This window comes from Oryctolagus cuniculus, chromosome 2 (genome assembly GCF_051225735.1).
Source record: "Oryctolagus cuniculus isolate XC-2025 breed Fujian yellow rabbit chromosome 2, ASM5122573v1, whole genome shotgun sequence".
Taxonomy (NCBI): Eukaryota; Metazoa; Chordata; class Mammalia; order Lagomorpha; family Leporidae; genus Oryctolagus; species Oryctolagus cuniculus.
In genome coordinates, this window is record NC_142868.1 from 188932654 (window position 1) to 188950759 (window position 18106).

The window sequence follows — 18106 nt, forward strand, 5'->3', positions numbered from 1 at the left end:
AGGGAGAAAGGAAGGCACTCTTGGCAAGGGGAGCTATCTAAAAACGCCATTAAGAGAGGGATAGAAAACAAAATGGTCAGGGAGTCACTCGAGAGTTTTTAAGATGCAGAATACATACACATTTCTTGCTTCCTGGACACTTTGCCCTATTAATCTCTGCCTTCTGAGCATTGGCCTATTATGGGTTTAATTATACTTCCCACTAGAAAGTTAGGCTTAAGAAATTACCCTTAGTTGGAAATAGGGCACTTATAGATATAATTGGTGAAGATGGTGGTCATAATGGAGAAAGGTGAGCCTCTCCTCTGATATGACTAACATCCTTACAAATGGGAGAATTCAGACACAAAGACACTCACACAGGGAACACCATGCAGACATGAAAGCAGTGACTGAGGCAAACTTTCTCCAAGCCAAGGAATGCTAAAGATCACCAGCAAACCACAGAAGCTAGGGAAAGGCATCAACAATCTCTTCCTCATAGTCCCCTCTAAAGGAGCCAACCTGCAGATACCTTGATCTTGAGGTTCCAGTCTCTAGAACTGTGAGGCAATAAAGTTCTGTATTTTACTGCACTCAACTGGTGGTGCTTTGTTATGACAGCCCTAGCAAGCCATTAGGCTAACACACTGGTCAGTCATCCAGCAGGGAACATTTCACCTGCTGCCCCTGGTGAACTTCATGCCCACCTTCTTACCTTTGGAATTTGACAGCAAGGTGCTTTGTCCCTCTCCTCCAAGAATGGACATGACAGTCACTGCATACAGCCATGAGTGCACTCTTCTCTCTCTGATGCACTTGAAACTTCTGGGGCAGTGATTGAGTTGGATTTATTATTCCATTCCTGAGCTCATGCATGGTAGACACTCACATGTTTGTTGAGTAGCAGTGACCTAAAGAAAAAAAAGAAAAAACAACTTACATAGGGAAAATTCTATGAGACTATGTTCTTGGCCAGTGCTGTGTAAGTATCATTTTTCTTCAAATGAAGAGTGATTTTGAGGATCAACTTTTGGCACCTATACTGTGACAGGCACTGTGACAGCTTGTAGTGATGCAGAGATGAATCAAACACAGCTCACGAGTTCAAGGACCGTACAACCTGGTTAAGAAGGTTTTCCAATAAACATGCCTAATATAAAAAGATGTGTAGTAGGTTAGAAATAAGCACAGGATCAATTCTATGGCAATCCCAAAGTGGAGGTGTTTAACCCACCCAGGGATTAGGATAGAGGATGGGGATAAGCAGTGGATTGTGGGGAATGACAAAAGAGCAGAGAGCACCAGACCAGCACTCCTGTTTGGAGATGACTGCTAACACCTAGGCCTGAATTGTTGATCTTAGCTCTCCCAGCAATGTTTATTTGAACAATTCAACATTTCACTGAGTAGCAGGTGATTAAGCATGAATTTACGGAGAAGGGATCAGCAGGTGGCACAGTTAGAAAACAGCCACCCCCGCAGTCAGTGGTTACCCCTGCCAGGAATGAGACCTGAACAAGCAGCAGGAGGGATGGTTATAAGGAGTTTGCAACAGATTGGAATGCAAGTCAGCAGTGTGCCAGACTAAGGACAAGGAGCTGCCACTGTGAGTTGCTCACATGGAATCAACCCAGTTCTTCAGAAAGGGCTCCTCATGACAGAGTTCTGAAGGTTCCTGACACTCAGAGTAAAGCCACTCTTCCCTAGTGCTTGCTGTGTCTACAGAGGGGCCACAAAACCCCCACCCAGGGCAGGGGCTAGCACCCTGCTATTGCCAGTGCCCACCCAAGACTGCCCACTTTTCAGTTTAATTTAAACTACTCAATTTACCATGAATGTATATCATGAGGCAGTTGACTGCCTCTCTCCAAATGTGTTAGTTTGCCTGAGCTGCCATTACAACTGCATGACCGTTAGCAATGGAGGTTTATTTCTTTCATTTCTAAAGGGTGGCAGTCCAAGATCAAGATGTCCATAGAGTGGTTTCTCTCTTTGGCTTGCAGGGAGCTGGGCTGAATATGTGGACCTGAGCCATTCTAGGCATCCTGTGGAAGGTGGTGGTACAGCTGCTGTGAGCAGGCCTGCTGGTTAGCTGTCAAGAGGTGCTGGAATGGTAGGGGCACATAGACAGGGGCTGCCCTAAAGGCTAAGTGTGCAATGAAACCTAAGGCTTAGGGCAGGCTAAAAGATGTAGGGGTGCCTGCATGAAATCCTTGCTTAGCAAAAGTCCAAGTCTTGTTGTAGACAGAAGTCCTATCAGGGAGGCCAGTGGTGCTTGAAGACACTAATACTCCTTTGCCAGACCCAGAACCTGCAGACTTGCTGGGAGCCTTCAATGACACACCATAGCCTGCTATAGTATAGTCTCCTGCTGCTGCCCACTGGGTCAGGTCATTGTAATCCGTGCTGAAGCTGTGCTGGCCATAATCACTGGCCTGCTGGAAGGTGGTACTGGGGGTGCTGAGGTTCATACCAAGCTGCTTGGTAGATACCGGATGGACGAACACAGTGGCCCCTACCAGAAGGCACTGGGCAAACCTGTGTAGTAGGGGAGGCCAGGAAAGCTGGAGCCAGATGGCAGCACACTGCTTCCCTCCTACACAATCTATGGCTATGAAGAGCCAGATGCTGCAGTCCCAGCTACCAGTGGATTAGTATGGAATTCCCTTTGCCACACCCACAGCCCTTGCCAGTCAAGATGGGAGCCAAGCTAATAGTCACACTCTGGTGATGTCACAAAGTTTGGCTGAGGTAACTCTGCATCCCTGGACTCTCCACCACTAGCTCAGTCCCAGAAGGGACAATCCCAGACCCACCACACAGCCCAGCAGCCTTGATTCCTTTTCACCAATGGAGTAATGAATTATAGTTCAGGGAGATAGAAGAAGGGATAATAAAACAAACATTGATTTGATTGCATTCCAAGGAAGGAATGGGCCTGTGAAAAGAGCACAGTACCCCTTCTTCCAGGTTTGGGGCTTTTATCCCAAAAGTATAAGGGCATTGTCTAGTAATGTGGCCATCATACTCATGACTGGCATTCATGACTGACATCTGGGAACTGCATAGCTTTGGGCTTTCTGCACATGTGGCTACAAACTGGATTTCTCCAGTGTGGCTAAATTCCTGTTTTATCAGGATACATTAACCACAAACTAAACCGCATAGTGGACAATCTTGGGACAAACCTGTCAAAAAGTAAGGTGCTAGTTCCTCCCCTGGATGAGGGTTTTCTGGCCCCTGACAAGTTGCTCACACCCAACTACCTGACAATGAAGAATCTCAGGATTCTGAGAGGGGAGAGGTATCCCTCCAAGGTGGGCTGCATTGCTTCAGAAGTGGATGTTCTTGCACACACCTGTGGAGCCCTGGAACGGTGGCCTTGAAGAAGACAGAGGTGATGGGGCCCAATAAAGTTGAAGCATCAAGCCGGCCCTTAGGAGTCCTGGGAGTGCCACAGCAGTCTGTGAGGAAGGGAGAAGTGAAGCTGTGATCAGGAAGCATTTCCAGAGAAGCACTTACGGAAAATTGTCAGGGATATTTCAGAACAAGGGATCTGGGTCTCTAAACCTCTGGTGATTTGGCGTGATAGTTACTATCATATTGAACTTTCAATTCATAATTTATCTTTTTTCTTATGCTTCAGAGTCCTCCATAAAGGACCTACCCTGTGGAAGAAGGTGGAACAGCTGGGATACTAAAATGTCTACAGAGTTAGGGTGGAGCTTCAGAGCTGAGAATGCTAACAGTGGTGCCTATTAAGGAGAGGAAGAAAAGCGAAAGTGGAAAATTCAGGCAAAATGTGTGCTATTTCTAGGATTTTGCAAGATTGAGCTGATGAAACTCATATATTGCTGTCATCTTCTCTTAGTGGAATTTAGCTATCTTTGAAATACTCAATCTGATCTGTTGTCCACATAAGCACATCTCACTGTACAAAGTGGGAATAAAATAGTTTTCATAGAAAATTGTTACAAAGCCTATATGCTAATTCTTTTTTATAAATTTTTGAAGATTTATTTATTTTAGAGGCAGAGTTACAGAGAGAGAAAGATCTTCCATCTGCCTGTTCACTCCCCAAATGGCCACAACAGCCAGAACTGAGCCAATCCAAAGTCAGGAGCCAGGAGCTTCTTCTGGGTCTCTCACATAGGTGCAGGATTCAAAGCACTGAGCCAACCTCCACTGCTTCCTCAGGTCATTAGCAGAGAGCTGGATCAGAAGGGCAGCAGCCAGGACTTGAACCATGTGGGACACAAGCACCGACCTACTACACCACAACGCCAACCCTATATACTAATTCTAAAATGAGTCTTAACAGGAATAAAGAGATGCTTCTCCTAGAAATCTAATTCCCACTGCATCCAAACCACCTATTTGTAAACTACATCAAAATGAGACATGGGACAACACAACTCCAGTGTACCAAATCTGGTTTGGCTCATATGAAGTCCTAAGACACCACATCGCACAACTACAATAAATGCCATACAAACTATCAACCTTAAAGGTCAAAGACTGCAAGACATATACAGCAAAAATTATCATGTGTAGGGGGGCCAGTGCTGTGGGGTAGTGGGTAAAGCTACCACCTGCAGTGCCAGCATCCCATATGGGTGCCAGTTCAAGTCCCTGCTGCTCCACTTCCAATGCAGCTCTCTGCTATGGCCTGGGAAAGCAATGGAAGATGACCCAAGTCCTTGGGACCTTACACGCATGTGGGAGACCTGGAAGAAGCTCCTGGCTCCTGGCTTCAGATTGGTACAGCTCCAGCCATTGCAGCCATCTGGGCAGTAAACCAGCGGATGGAAGATCTCTCTTTCTCTCTCTCTACTTTTGCCTCCCTGTAACTCTGCCTTTCAAATAAATAAATAAATACTTTTTTAAAAAAATATTATCATGTGCAGTAGGAATTTGGCACAGCAGTTAAGATGCTCACATCCCTCAACAGAGTGCCTAAGCTGGAGTCCCAGCTTGGCTTTCAACTCTACTTTCTTGCTAACGCATACCCTCTGAGACCACAGATGATGGCTCACATGGTTGGGTACTAGCCATCCAGGTGGAATATTGGGATTGAGTACTGGGCTTCTGGCTTTAGCCTGGCCCAGCCCTGGCTACCATAGGTATTTGGGGAATAAACCAGTGGATGCAAGACCTCTCTCTGCCCGTCTCTGTTTCTCTCTTTCTCTCTCTCTCTCTCCTGATGTCCCTCTCAAATAAAAATGAATACATAATTTAAAAACAAACAAACACAATCTAGTATACCTTAAAATAATGCTGGTAGTACATGAAATCTCATGTTACTCACATTACTCTGGCCTCTAAATGCCAATCCCCCCCAATGCTGGCTCAATTGTTCCTGGTCAATAAGCTTATATTTGGGATTTTAATGTATAATAATTAAACTTCTCTCCCTGATTTGATCTCAGGAACAGTTGACAATTAGGCATGGATATCAGAAAGATTAAGACCAAACATCAGATGCAGTACTTAAAAATGACTGTGATTTACAGTAAGAATTATCACAGACTTACTAATAATTTCCTTCAGTCTTCAATTTGCCCATTAGCAGAATGAAGAACTGCAGGCATGGAGAGCTGGCTATCATCTGTCCTGGTAATCTAACCATGGCAAACAGACCACTCCCCCAAGGAGAGTCTGCTATGGGGGTAGTTAGACCTGAAAGAAGTAGAATCAGAAAAGAATCAAATCAAAGTTCTAGCTTCTAGTCTTAGCCATAAGATATGTCACATCTATCCCCAAGAGAAGGGGAGATTAGAATTAGGGCAACCAAAGCCAAGAGGATCCCCCTTGCTGCAGGCTGAAAAAACAGGAAGAATAACAGTACCTGCAACAAATATCTCAACTGCAAAAAGACTTTGATCTTTAGATCAAATTAATTGCACTTTCAGAAATATATCCAAAGAAAATACTCAGGGATGCAAATTTCCTCATTTGAACATTAGAACCAGAAAAAAATCAAAACAATAACGAAAAAGAAAAGCATTTCTTCAGTAAAGTGTTTTATAAAGCCCTCTATTAAATAAAAAACATTTATATTATAATAGTGAATTTTTAAGACAATAAAACTATATTACAACATAATCCCAACCTATTTTTTAATTTTTTCCATTAAAAATATAAAACGGGTAAAAACTACAGATGCATTTTCCTTATATAATTATGTATTTTCCAAGTGTTCTGCAAGAAATGTATATCATTAGTATGATCAGGAGAAGGTTACTCTTTCAAATTCCCCAGTTTTCCTAATCCACTATGTTAATTGTATTTACCAATAAAATAAAATAATTTTATATTTAAATATAATTCTTCAAGCACAAGGGAAACAAAAGCTTCTAAATCTGTACAGTACATTACCACATGGATAACAAATATTCATTTATGTAGATAACTTCATTAGTCCCAATAAATGAGAAAACACCTATTTATTCTTATGAACATATAGTTCATCTTAAAAACTAGAGACAAATATCTGGTAAATATATATTGATTCCAGTGAAATTAATCAATAGACAAATATTTTGAACATTATAGCAACATCAACCTTTAACTATTTATGTTTAGGTTTCTCAGATTAAATACAATATGGATAATCCATTTGAATTTCACATAAAAATTATTTTTAACTGTATGTCCTTCCCAATTTTTGAGAAGGTCCAATCAATATTTGGATCATGTTTGTACTGTGAAATCATTCATTGTTTATCTGAAATACCAACTTAACCAGCTATCCTGTCAACTTTACTCATAATGCCCTTTCAAAAAGCCACATTCCCTGCCCTGAATATCCATTACTCTAGCTCCATCAGGGGCTAGAACAAGGCAATTAACGAGGAACCAGTTCATCAGGCTAAAACTAGAGCTTTCTAATTCAGAGGAAAGCACTCCCAAGGAGGACACTTAAAGAGACTGCAGGCTTGTAAAACTCTCTGCGCACATTGCACTGTAATTGCATTTGCAGACCTCTCTCTGTCTCCACCTTTGTTGCTCAGACCCAGATAAAACAAAAGCAGCAGGGAATCCAAGTGCCCTCATTTCCAAACTAATGAAATATATGGGAGCCTGGCAATTTTCCCCTATTCTGAAAGCTTCCCTAGCCGCACCACTGCACTGGTGAAAGCAATGGTAAAGTCAAGAGACATTAGCTTCTAGAACAAGGAAACAGACAGCAGCAAGATCTTCTGATAGAGATACTGTTGGTGGTGACCAGTAAGGAGAGTGGGCAGTAGACAGCATCCAGGAGGTCACCACGGAGCAGATTAGATACAACACAGCAAGCCCATTTTAATTCCCAGAATGAGGATCATTTTTTTGAAGCATTGAGAGGAGAACAAGACATATTTTATGTTTTAAGATCACTCAGGGTGCTACACGAAGATGAAAATCGGTGATGGGGGTATGAGTGGAATTAACAATTAGTGAGAGTATACAGGGAAGTTATTAAGCTAATTAAGAGGCCGGCGCCGCGGCTCACTAGGCTAATCCTCCGCCTTGCGGCGCCGGCACACCTGGTTCTAGTCCCGGTCGGGGCGCCGGATTCTGTCCCGGTTGCCCCTCTTCCAGGCCAGCCCTCTGCTGTGGCCAGGGAGTGCAGTGGAGGATGGCCCAGGTGCTTGGGCCCTGCACCCCATGGGAGACCAGGAAAAGCACCTGGCTCCTGGCTCCTGCCATCGGATCAGCGCGGTGCGCCGGCCGCAGCGCGCCGGCCGCGGCGGCCATTGGAGGGTGAACCAACGGCAAAGGAAGACCTTTCTCTCTGTCTCTCTCTCTCACTGTCCACTCTGCCTGTCAAAAAAAAAAAAAAAAAAAAAAGCTAATTAAGAGACAAGGGATTTAAGTAAAACAATAACAATAGACACAGGCAAGTATTGGTGGGATTCTGGTTGTATTCTGAAGGTAGAGCTAACATAACTGGTGGAAGAATTTGATAAAACGTGTGAAAGAAATGGGCTGGAGGGGTTGACTTCAAAGTCTTCAACTTGGAAGACTGGGAGAATAGGTGTGCCATACGTGAGATGAGGAATGTCAGGGAATATGTAGATTATGGGATGAAGATGAGGGCTAGATACCAAAAATTCAGATTTCAAGGAGTTAAATTTTGGTGCCAATTTGCCAACCATATGTCAACATCGTATAGGAAGTTGTATTTATGAGCTTAGAGTTAGAAAGAGAGGGACAATTTGGGCCTGAAGACACATAGCTGGCATTAAAAGCTGGTTCCATGTATTCATACAGAGAGTGACTATAAGAAAGAGAGAAGTTAATGAACAAATCTTTGGAATTATTCCACTTTTTCAAAGCAAAGATCAAGAAGAGGGTCATGGAAGAGAGATGCAAAAAAATTATATATATAGAGAGAGAGAGAGATTGGGTGGAGGAGACAGGGAGGGAGGAAAGGTAGGAGGGAGAGAGAGTCAGCTAATGTTCTAGGAGCAAATCAAAAGTAAGTGCCCAGTAAGCCAAGTGAAGAAAGTAGGCCAAGAAAGGAGTGAACATCTCTGCGAAATGCTACTCTTGGTAGAAGACGATGGGGACTTAGTGCCCAGAATTTTCCCAGTGGAAATGCTCCCTCTCAAACTGTAATGTTAACTTCATTCAAACAAAACTCCTCTGAGGCGTACTATGTGTCAAGCACTGTATTAGGAAACAGGGATAATGACCCACAAGATTTTGTCCCATTCCAGCAAGGAGGTCTTACAGCCTAGTGTGGGGTGACAGCAGACAGAAACCTGGTTAGCTCCCGCTGCTCAATCAGGACAGCTCAAGGACCAAGCTGACAGTTTATACATTGAGTTCAAGAGGCAACTGCTCTGCACACATCAGAGTCTGAAATCAACATTATTCGCCCAATACTGATCAGATGCAAATCAAAAACAACATCCTCTCTGCATTCTAAGTTTTGCAATTAAAATATCATTAGATTTCAAAACCATTTGTGTGTGTGTGTTTGTGTGTATATACAATGCATTTTTAGCCAATGTTTCCCTGGTGTGTTTTCATCATATATTCTTTTAGCTCTACCCTTTAGTTATGTATTGCTAGCCTTAAGAACCTGTGGAAATTTGTTTCCAGTTCTCTTTAGCCAATCTGGCTTCTCAGTTGAAATTTTCTTACCATCCAGACTGCTTACTTCCAAATGCCTTGTAGCTATAAGTCCCCATTCAACCAACCCTACAGCACACCCAAAGAAGCAAAGACCTAAAAAAACCGGCCATTGAGAAGAAGCTCCATGCTCATCTTCCCTGATTTGTTTTTCCTTGTTACTAAAAATGAAGGACACTTTTTTTCCATAGAGGACAACAAGAATCTGGCCTTGAAAATCTCTGAGAAATTGAAGATAGAGGTTTCCATAAAGAGAATACTTCTGATAACAATATGCAACCCAAACCTGTTCTGAGAGGCACCCACCAGCGTTTTCTTTCCTCCTTGTGAGTGTGAAGGAAGGGCTTTTAATTTATCTTGGCTGTCACCCTGTCACGTGTGAGGATAACATCTAAATGAAGAGGAGCCTATTAAGCTACTTATCCTTCACATAAATCAGAACTGGCTTAGCCTACTGGATATTTCCATCAGAAGAATGACCCCTTTATTGTACACACACTGGGTGTGTACAATAAAAGATCACTTGCCTCCCTTAGCACACTCTTAAGGCAGGTTGTGCTCAGGAGTCAGACTGTTTAAGTGGCAGTACTGCTACTTATTAGAAGTAGGAAAGAGACCTTGGCAAGGGCTAGTGTGAGTGCCACCTTTCTCATCTACAGAGGAGGAATTAAACCCTGCTTCCCTCCTAGCCTATTGCAGGAAATAAATGAGATCATGTGAGCAAAAAGACTGTAGAACTTGTAGCCACCCCCAGTGAAAGGAGGCTCATAACATTTTGAACTCCAGATTCACAGGAAAGCTGGTTTCAGGGGATCTTACCCAAAGCACAGGCAAAAGTTATGATTTGAAAGCAAGGCTTTTGTGTTAACATTGTATATGTGCACCAAACAGACATGTGACTGAAAGAAAAAGCATGCTGTTATTTTCGGTTTGTTTATTTTATACCACTCCTAAGGAATAGCAGAGTTCTTCTCCCCTCCATAAAAACCCTTTTTAATCAACAATGTGTTTAACCTCAACTTTAAGGAGGTATTTAAATTAGCACATGATTCTCAAGTTCCTTCTTCCCAGAGAAGTTCCACAGGGTAACTTTCTAAATATTACTTTTGTCTGGGCCAAATCAAATCGCAATGCCAAAAAGACATTACTGCAAAGTTGCATTATAAGACAGTGCCATCATAACAGAATGGTGAAAACCAGAGCACTTTTTATTAATAACAGCAGAACCTAATTTCATTGGTTTTAATTTACCATTTTCACATTTTACTATGACATTGTCCAGATATAAATTGTTATGATGAGAAGCCATTCACTAGGGACCAAAAAAAGTTACAACTCTGCTTTTAAAAAAAGATTTTGCATATATCAGTGAAGGACACACTAATAAAGATTGGTCTGGAACATTTCTCTTTATGACGATTGACTTATCAGCAATAGTCACTACAACAGAGTTGGAAATTACATAATTGCCAGAAACTGTAGATATTTGACTTGGCAAGCACCCTAGATTTATCTGATTTATTTTTGTAAGAATTGGACCCCATGGATATTTAGAAATGTTTCATGAAAGAACAGTAGAATATAAATGAAACAAGCAAAAATCCTCTTTTCAAAGGCTGCCTTTAACTCCATCGTCACTGTTGTGATAACACAAATAAACCAAAGACAAAGCTTTGGTGACGGCATTGGGAAAAAACACCACTCTAAATTAAAACATTATGAGCTACTAACATCTGGACATTCTCTCCTTCTTCATAATCATTCTTGTCTATTCTCTACCTACTATTTATCAGTGGGCACTGCAGAATTGACAATGAGCATTGGAACATAGGCACATATAACAAGGTTCACATAACACAAGGGGCCATATTCCACATGGGCAGGCATATCCTGACCTCTGTCTGCACTCTAGGGGGAGGCCATCCATTGTTGAGGGAGAAAGAGAAAGTGCTTTTCTAACCAGGGTTCCGTTCTTCTGCCTTTGTGTCTCTGGTGCCTGGCACAAATGCCCATTACAAAGCTAGTTCTCAGTAAGTACTCTGTTGCTAAGCTGAAGCAAATGAGAAAGATGGACTCACAATCAGAAAACGAGATCAAATAAAGGGAAGCAGTTATGTGTGGAAAGAAGGGAGAGCTGAAAGACCGAGTTTCTTGTCCTAGTTCCATCATTGACTTGCGGTATGACTTTATGTAAACCCTTTCTTCTTTCTAGACCCTAATTCCTCAACTTATTTTACAGAGTTATTTTTCCTGATAATACCTGAAATATCAAGTACTCTGATTTTTTAAAGTCTGTTGTCCCTCAGAAATGTCAAATTCTGCCCAAATATTCAACACTGTATATACTCTCTATGTCCATTTGCTTTGATTATGAAGTTTTGCTATTAGCTAATTTTCTGTTCTGTTTCCTCTCAATTTTCTAAAGGTAACTTTTTTATTCTGTTTTCTCATGATTTTCCCACATGCCACAGTTTTTGCTATCATCCAATTCTTTTGTTTATTAATATTTAAAAATGTTTAAGATGTTTATTTGAAAAAGAAAGAAAAAGGGAGATACATAAACAGAGCAAGGCAGAGAGAAAGAGACAGAGACTTCCTAACTTCCTATCTGCTTGCTGACTCCCCAGATGTCCAAAGCTGGAAACTCAACCCAGGTTTCCCACATGGGTGGCAAGAATTCAGCTATCTGAGGCATCACTGCTCCCTCCCAGAGTCTGCATTAGTAGCAACCTGAAATCTAGAATCAGAGACAGGTAGGATCCAAGTACCCTGGTGTAATGACAAGTGTATTAGCTAGCATCTTAACCTCTAAGCCAAATGTCACTCATTATCACTCCATCTCTGACTGGCAAAAAAAAAAAAAAAAAAAAAAAAAAAAAAAAACAAAAAAAAAAACACTTCAAGTTTTGAGGTCAAAGTAAAGGATTTTTTTCATTCTGGTTCCATAGTTTCCTTGCAAACTTATAAACTTCTCTGAAACTGGTATCTGCAGAGTCTGATTCCCATTTCCTTCATCTCTTGGGTTGCTGTAAGGCTGAAATCAGACTGCTACATAAAGCAGCCATCCAGCACCTAATAGTAGAGTACAGGTTACAGCTTACAGTCGTTCGGTTGCCAAGCAGATCCTACTTCAGAAATGCATTTATCCCCCTTCCTCTATCCCGCAGCATTACAGCCTGCCCAATATGGGGTCTTGAAGTAAATAGTTTAAACAGAAACATGTGGTGAAACATGTTTGATAATAGACAGACACACATGACCATACAGAGGCATCAAAGGTCAACCAAAGCTGGCAAGAGCTGCCACTAAGCTCGTGGCTTCAAAAATCAGTTTTCATAAGTAGGTGAGCTGGAGAAATACCCAGATTATCTATCTTTCTGTCTGTCTGTCTGTCCATCTATCTATCTATCTATCTATTTCTTTCTCTCTCTCTCTCTCCCTCCCTCCCTCCCTCTCTCTCCAGGCTATTTTTTTAAAGCAGGGTAAAATTTTAATAAACAATTAACTTCCTTCATAGACATGTAAGTATTGGGATTTCAGTTAAATAATTATTTTAACAGATATCAGTATATACTCATACAAAGCTATTATAGATCAGCCTACATTTTTTTAAGATTTATTTTTTATTTATTTGAAAAGTAGAGTGAGAGAGAGAGAAAGAGAGTCTTCCATAGGCTGGCTCACTCCCCAAATAGTCCCAACAGCCAGGGTTGGGCCAGGCTAAAACCAGGAGCCCAGAGCTTTTCTGGGTCTCTTACATGGGTGCAGGGACCCGAGGACTTAGGCCATCCTCCACTGCTTTTCCAGGTACTTTACAGGGAGTTGGATCAGAAGCGGAGCAGCTGGGTCTCAAAATGGAGTCCATATGGGATGTTGGCATTGCAGGCAGAAGTTTAACCTGTTACACAACAGTGCCAGTCCCAGCAGTCTACTTATTCATGAAAACATACAGAATGAATTTTTTTCATTGCTATAAAAGTATCCATGCACACAAATGTGTCAGATGGCTGTTAAGACCATTAGAATATATTCAAAGTCCTGTGACTGGCACTGTGGCACAGCAGGTTAAGCTGCTGGCGGCAGCACCGCCATACGATATGGATTACTGGTTGAGTCCCAACTGCTCCACTTCTGATCCAATTCCCTACTAAAGTGCCTGTGAAAGCAGAGGGAGATGGCTCAAGTACCTGGGCCCTGTCACCCATGTGGGAGACCCAGAAGAAGCTCCTGGCTCCTGGCTTTAGCCTGGCCCAGCCTCAGCTGTTGTGGTCATTTGGGAAATGAACCAGCAGATGGAAGCTCTCTCTCTCTTTTTTATTTTTAAGATTTATTTATTTATTTGAAAGTCAGAGTTACACAGAGAGAGAAGAGGTAGAAAGAGAAAGACAGAGAGAGACAGAGAGAGAGGTTTTCCATCCGATGGTTCACTCCCCAAATGACCGCAACGGCCAGAGCTGTGCCCATCCTTGGGCCCCTGCACCCTCCCACGTGGGTGCAGGGGCCCAAAGAGTTGGGCCATCTTCTACTGCTTTCCCGGTCCATAGCAGAGAGCTGGACAGGAAGTGGAGCAGCCGGGTCTCAAACCAGCGCCCATATGGGATGCCGGCACTTCAGGCCATGGCATTAACCCACTGTGCCACAGAGCTAGCCCCGGAAGCTCTCTCTGTCTATCCTCCTCCCGCTGTGTAACTTTGTCTTTCAAATAAACTGAGAGAGAGAGAGAGAGAGAGAGAGAGAGAGAGAGAGAGAGAGAGAGACTTCTATTCGCTGGTTCATTCCAGTGCTGGACCAGACAGAAGCCAGGAGATAGGAACTCCATCTGTGTCTCCCACCCCTGCCTTCCCAGGCACATTAACAAGGGGCTAACTCAGAAATAGAGCAGCCAGAAGGAAAAGACTGAAAGCTGCTGGAGAATTCAGAGTAGAGGCGAAGAGAGTGATTCAGATGCAAGCAAGAACGTGCACAAAGCAAGAAACACAGAAAAATGTCAAGTGTTCAGAAATGCTGAGAAGCTTGGAATGGCTAAGGTATAGACAAAAGAGAAGAACGGCAGCAGAAAGTCTGCATTAACTCAGGCACACACATGTGATGAGACCACAACATATTCTTAAACAGGGACAGTTCAGTCCACATTTGAAAATATTCTTCTGGTGTGATGTGAAGGTAAGAGATTAGAGCAAGAGACATTGGATGAAGGGAGTCTGTTGTGCACAGGGTGAGATGTTAGCAATTCTAAAACTATTTCATGAATAATCTCTAAAGATGAGAAATGAATTTTGATATTTTGAAGGAAGCCAGAAGGAGTTACAAATATATACAGAGAGGAGATTAGAATGAATTCCATAAATTTGTATTACAACTGGATATACCATTATAAATCTGTGGCTTTTTTAAAAATCTTTATATATTTACCTAGTTATTATTTGAGCATCAGGGAAAGAATAAGGAGGGATGGGAGGGAGGGAGAGAGAGAGAGAGAGAGAGAAGGAGAGAGAGAGAGAGATTCCATCTGCTTACCCCGCAATGGCCAGGATTGGATAAGGTGGAACCTGGGAACTCAATCCAAGTCCTATTCATGCATAGAAGGTACTCAATTATTTGAGTCATCACCACTACATCTCAGCATCCACATTAGCAGGAAGCTGGAGGCAGGAGCCAGAGCTGGGACATGAACCCACATACTCTGATCTGGGACATGGGCATCATAACCATTAGGTTAAATGTCTACCTTGATACTCAGTTTTTAATATTATAGACAGGTAGGTAGACAGAGATATGAAAAATAGATTTATGCATGAATAAGTGTGTGTGTATGTCTATGCTCATGTGTGCATGGCAGAGCTGGGGGTCTGGAAAGGGTCTGGAAGCAATGATATATTACACATAACAAGTACACTTAATGCCTATATATTGGTTCCTAAATACCATTTCCACTAAGAAGAAATAGAGCTCTGGAGATGGTATGCAGGAATGCAGACAGATGCGGGAATGAAGGAGAAAATTTCCAAGGTAAGTTTGAAGAATATTGTTAGTCCAGAAAGTAAGAAAGTGCTAAAAGAAACAGGAGAAGTTCAAAAGTACATAGTAATCCATTCAAAAGGATTCCCACTAGCCAATCTGGGGTAATTTGAAAATCAAAATGAATAAGGAGTTATAAGAATCTATAAATCCGGAGCCTGCTCTGTGGCATAGTGGGTAAAGTGGCCACCTATACTACAAGCACCCCATATGGGCACCGATTCAATTCCTGGCTGCTCCACTTCCAATCCAGCTCTCTGCTATGACCTGGGAGAGCAGTGGAAGATGGCCCAAGTCCTTGGGCCCCTGCACCCAAGCGGAAGACCTGGAGGAGACTCCTGGCTCCTGGCTTCGGATTGGCCCAGCTCCAGCCATTTTGGCCACTTGGAGAGTGAACCAGCAATTGAAGATTCTCTCTCTCTCTCTCCCCCCACCCCCTCTCTGTACCTCTGCCTTTCAAATAAATAAATAAATATTTTTTTAAAAATCTATGAATCAGGCCGGCGCCGTGGCTCAATAGGCTAATCCTCTGCCTTGTGGCGCCGGCACACCGGGTTCTAGTCCCGGTCAGGGCGCCAGATTCTGTCCTGGTTGCCCCTCTTCCAGGCTAGCTCTCTGCTGTGGCCCGGGAGTGCAGTGGAGGATGGCCCAAGTGTTTGGGCCCTGCACCCGCATGGGAGACCAGGAGAGGCACCTGGCTCCTGGGTTCAGATCAGCGCAATGCGCCGGCCCCAGTGCACCAGCCGCGGCGGCCATTGGAGGGTGAACCAGCGGCAAAAGGAGGACCTTTCTCACTCTCTCTCTCTCTCTCTCACTGTCCACTCTGCCTGTAAAAAAAAAAAAAATCTATGAATCATACTTACAGAACTGAGTAAATTCAGGAGAAGAGAAAGCAGAATGCCACATAGTTAATAAAGAATAAATAATGTACCTAGAAAATTGTCAATAGAAGCAAAAACTAGAGGGGAATGTTTGATGAAATATTACTTTCCATTACTATAATGGAAAAACCTGAAGGACACAAACTCCTCCAAATCATCGAATTTGCACTATCTGGATAAAATGACAACATGATCCTCCTAGTAAGATGATTGAGAAGGACACGATCCCACTTCAGTGGCATTACTGTCCAAAATACACAGCCTAAATCTCACACTAAGAGACTGTCAGACAAACCCAAAATGAAGAACATCCTGCAAAGTAATAAGCTTGTAATTTTCAAAATTTCAAGGTTAAAAGCCATGAAAAAGCCTGAGGGATGATTTTAGAAATTAAAGAAAAAGGAATCACAAAAACTAAATGTGATCTGAGATTCTGGATTTGATTCTGAAAATTCTAATGAACATTATAGTGAGGCAGTTGCCAATAGTGAATGTGTACAATGAGTTAGACCATAATATTATATCAAGTTTAAGTTTCCTGTTTGTGATATCAACACTCTCGTTATGTCAGAAGGTTCAGTAAATAGACACAGGAATATGCAGGAGTAAAGAGGCACAATGTTCTCAAATCATCAGAGAAAGTATTTCTCCATCTCTATATCTGTCTAGCAAAACAGAAATTAAATAGGATGTAATGTAAATAGTTGGCTAATCTGGATAAAATAAATGCAAGATTTTCTTATAGCACTGTTGATAAATTTCAGATTATATTAAAATCCAACTACATAACAAATTTACTGAATGAACATCATTTCTGCTCTCAATCAGTTCATAGTCCCAAACCAATACATGAATCACCTTTGTGTCCGTTGAGATTTTTACTCTTGGCACAATGGTAGCCCAAAAGAAGTAGTCATCTCTGCCTGGATAAGTCACTGTATCCAATGCAGAAGTTTGTTTCAAAAATAATGAGGGAAGGAAGTAGACAATGGAGCAGAGGGCACAGATTCAAAAACTGTTATGGAATCAGTGGAATTCAGTGACCCAAAGAATAGCAGTATGGCGGAATGAGGAGAGGCTATGTGTGAATCTGATACCTCCTACAGAGGTATCAGAACTACCTGATTTAAGAGACAGAGGGCAAGGAAAATATTTTGGAGGGAGATAGTCCAGTTTTGGACATGTAAAATTCTATGTGTCTATGAAACAGCACAGCAGCACTCAGGCCTACATGATCTAGAATATTCTCTGTCAAGCTATAGAACAAGCAAATCTAATCAATCGCTGAGAACATTTCCGAATGTTGGAAAAATACACATGTGAACAATTTCATCTGGGCCCAGGGCTAATGGAGATGGAACTGCAGGCCTGATTTTATGGTCCTATCATGCACTTGTCTTCAACCCCTAATTCACCCTCTGACAGAAATCTCTTCAAATTTGCCACACTAGGTAATGGGTACATGGAGATGAGTGTCCCCCAAGGTTTGCATGGACTAGTGAAAAAGTATGAGAACAAATTATTATAAATCAACATGCTGAATGCTTTAAGGTGGAGAAGCCACTGCTAGGAGATGAACTGCAATAGGCTGTAATGGAATATTGGGGAGGTTAAGCTAAACAATTCTACTAAGAGACAGGGAGAAAGATGCAGGAGTCCAGGATAAATACTGGAATTTTACCTGAGCTGTTAAGAGGATGATGGTACCACCCATAGAAGCAAGATTTTGCATATTGCTGGGGAGCAAGCCATGAACAGTCAAGGGTTCTACCAGAAAAGAAAGATTTCAATCTCAAAGCCAAACTCCAAAAAAAAAAAACAAAAAACAAAAAAAATGTCACAAAAGCCAGTTTCCTCCTTTTGTATTACCCAAAATACAGATCCAAGCTGGACTACACCCAGCATTCTACTCTGAGCAGTGCTGCTCTCAGGGACATTTGTTGCTGAGCTTCATTTTGCAATGGGGGTGAGGATGACCTCTAGGAATAAGCTGCTTTCGCCTCACATAGCAAACACAAAATTTCTCACCTCCCACAGAGCTGCGGCCAGGAGAGCACATAGACCCAAAATACAAAACAAGCCAAAGGAAAATAAAGAGACAA

The 18106-nt window shown here is 42.2% G+C and overlaps 1 pseudogene; it reads right to left on the bottom strand.

Annotated features, from left to right (window-relative positions):
- Positions 1-1895: 1895 nt before the first annotated feature.
- LOC149128188 (ubiquitin-associated protein 2 pseudogene) lies at positions 1896-17718 on the bottom strand (annotated as a pseudogene).
- Between the last annotated feature and the right edge of the window lie 388 nt (positions 17719-18106).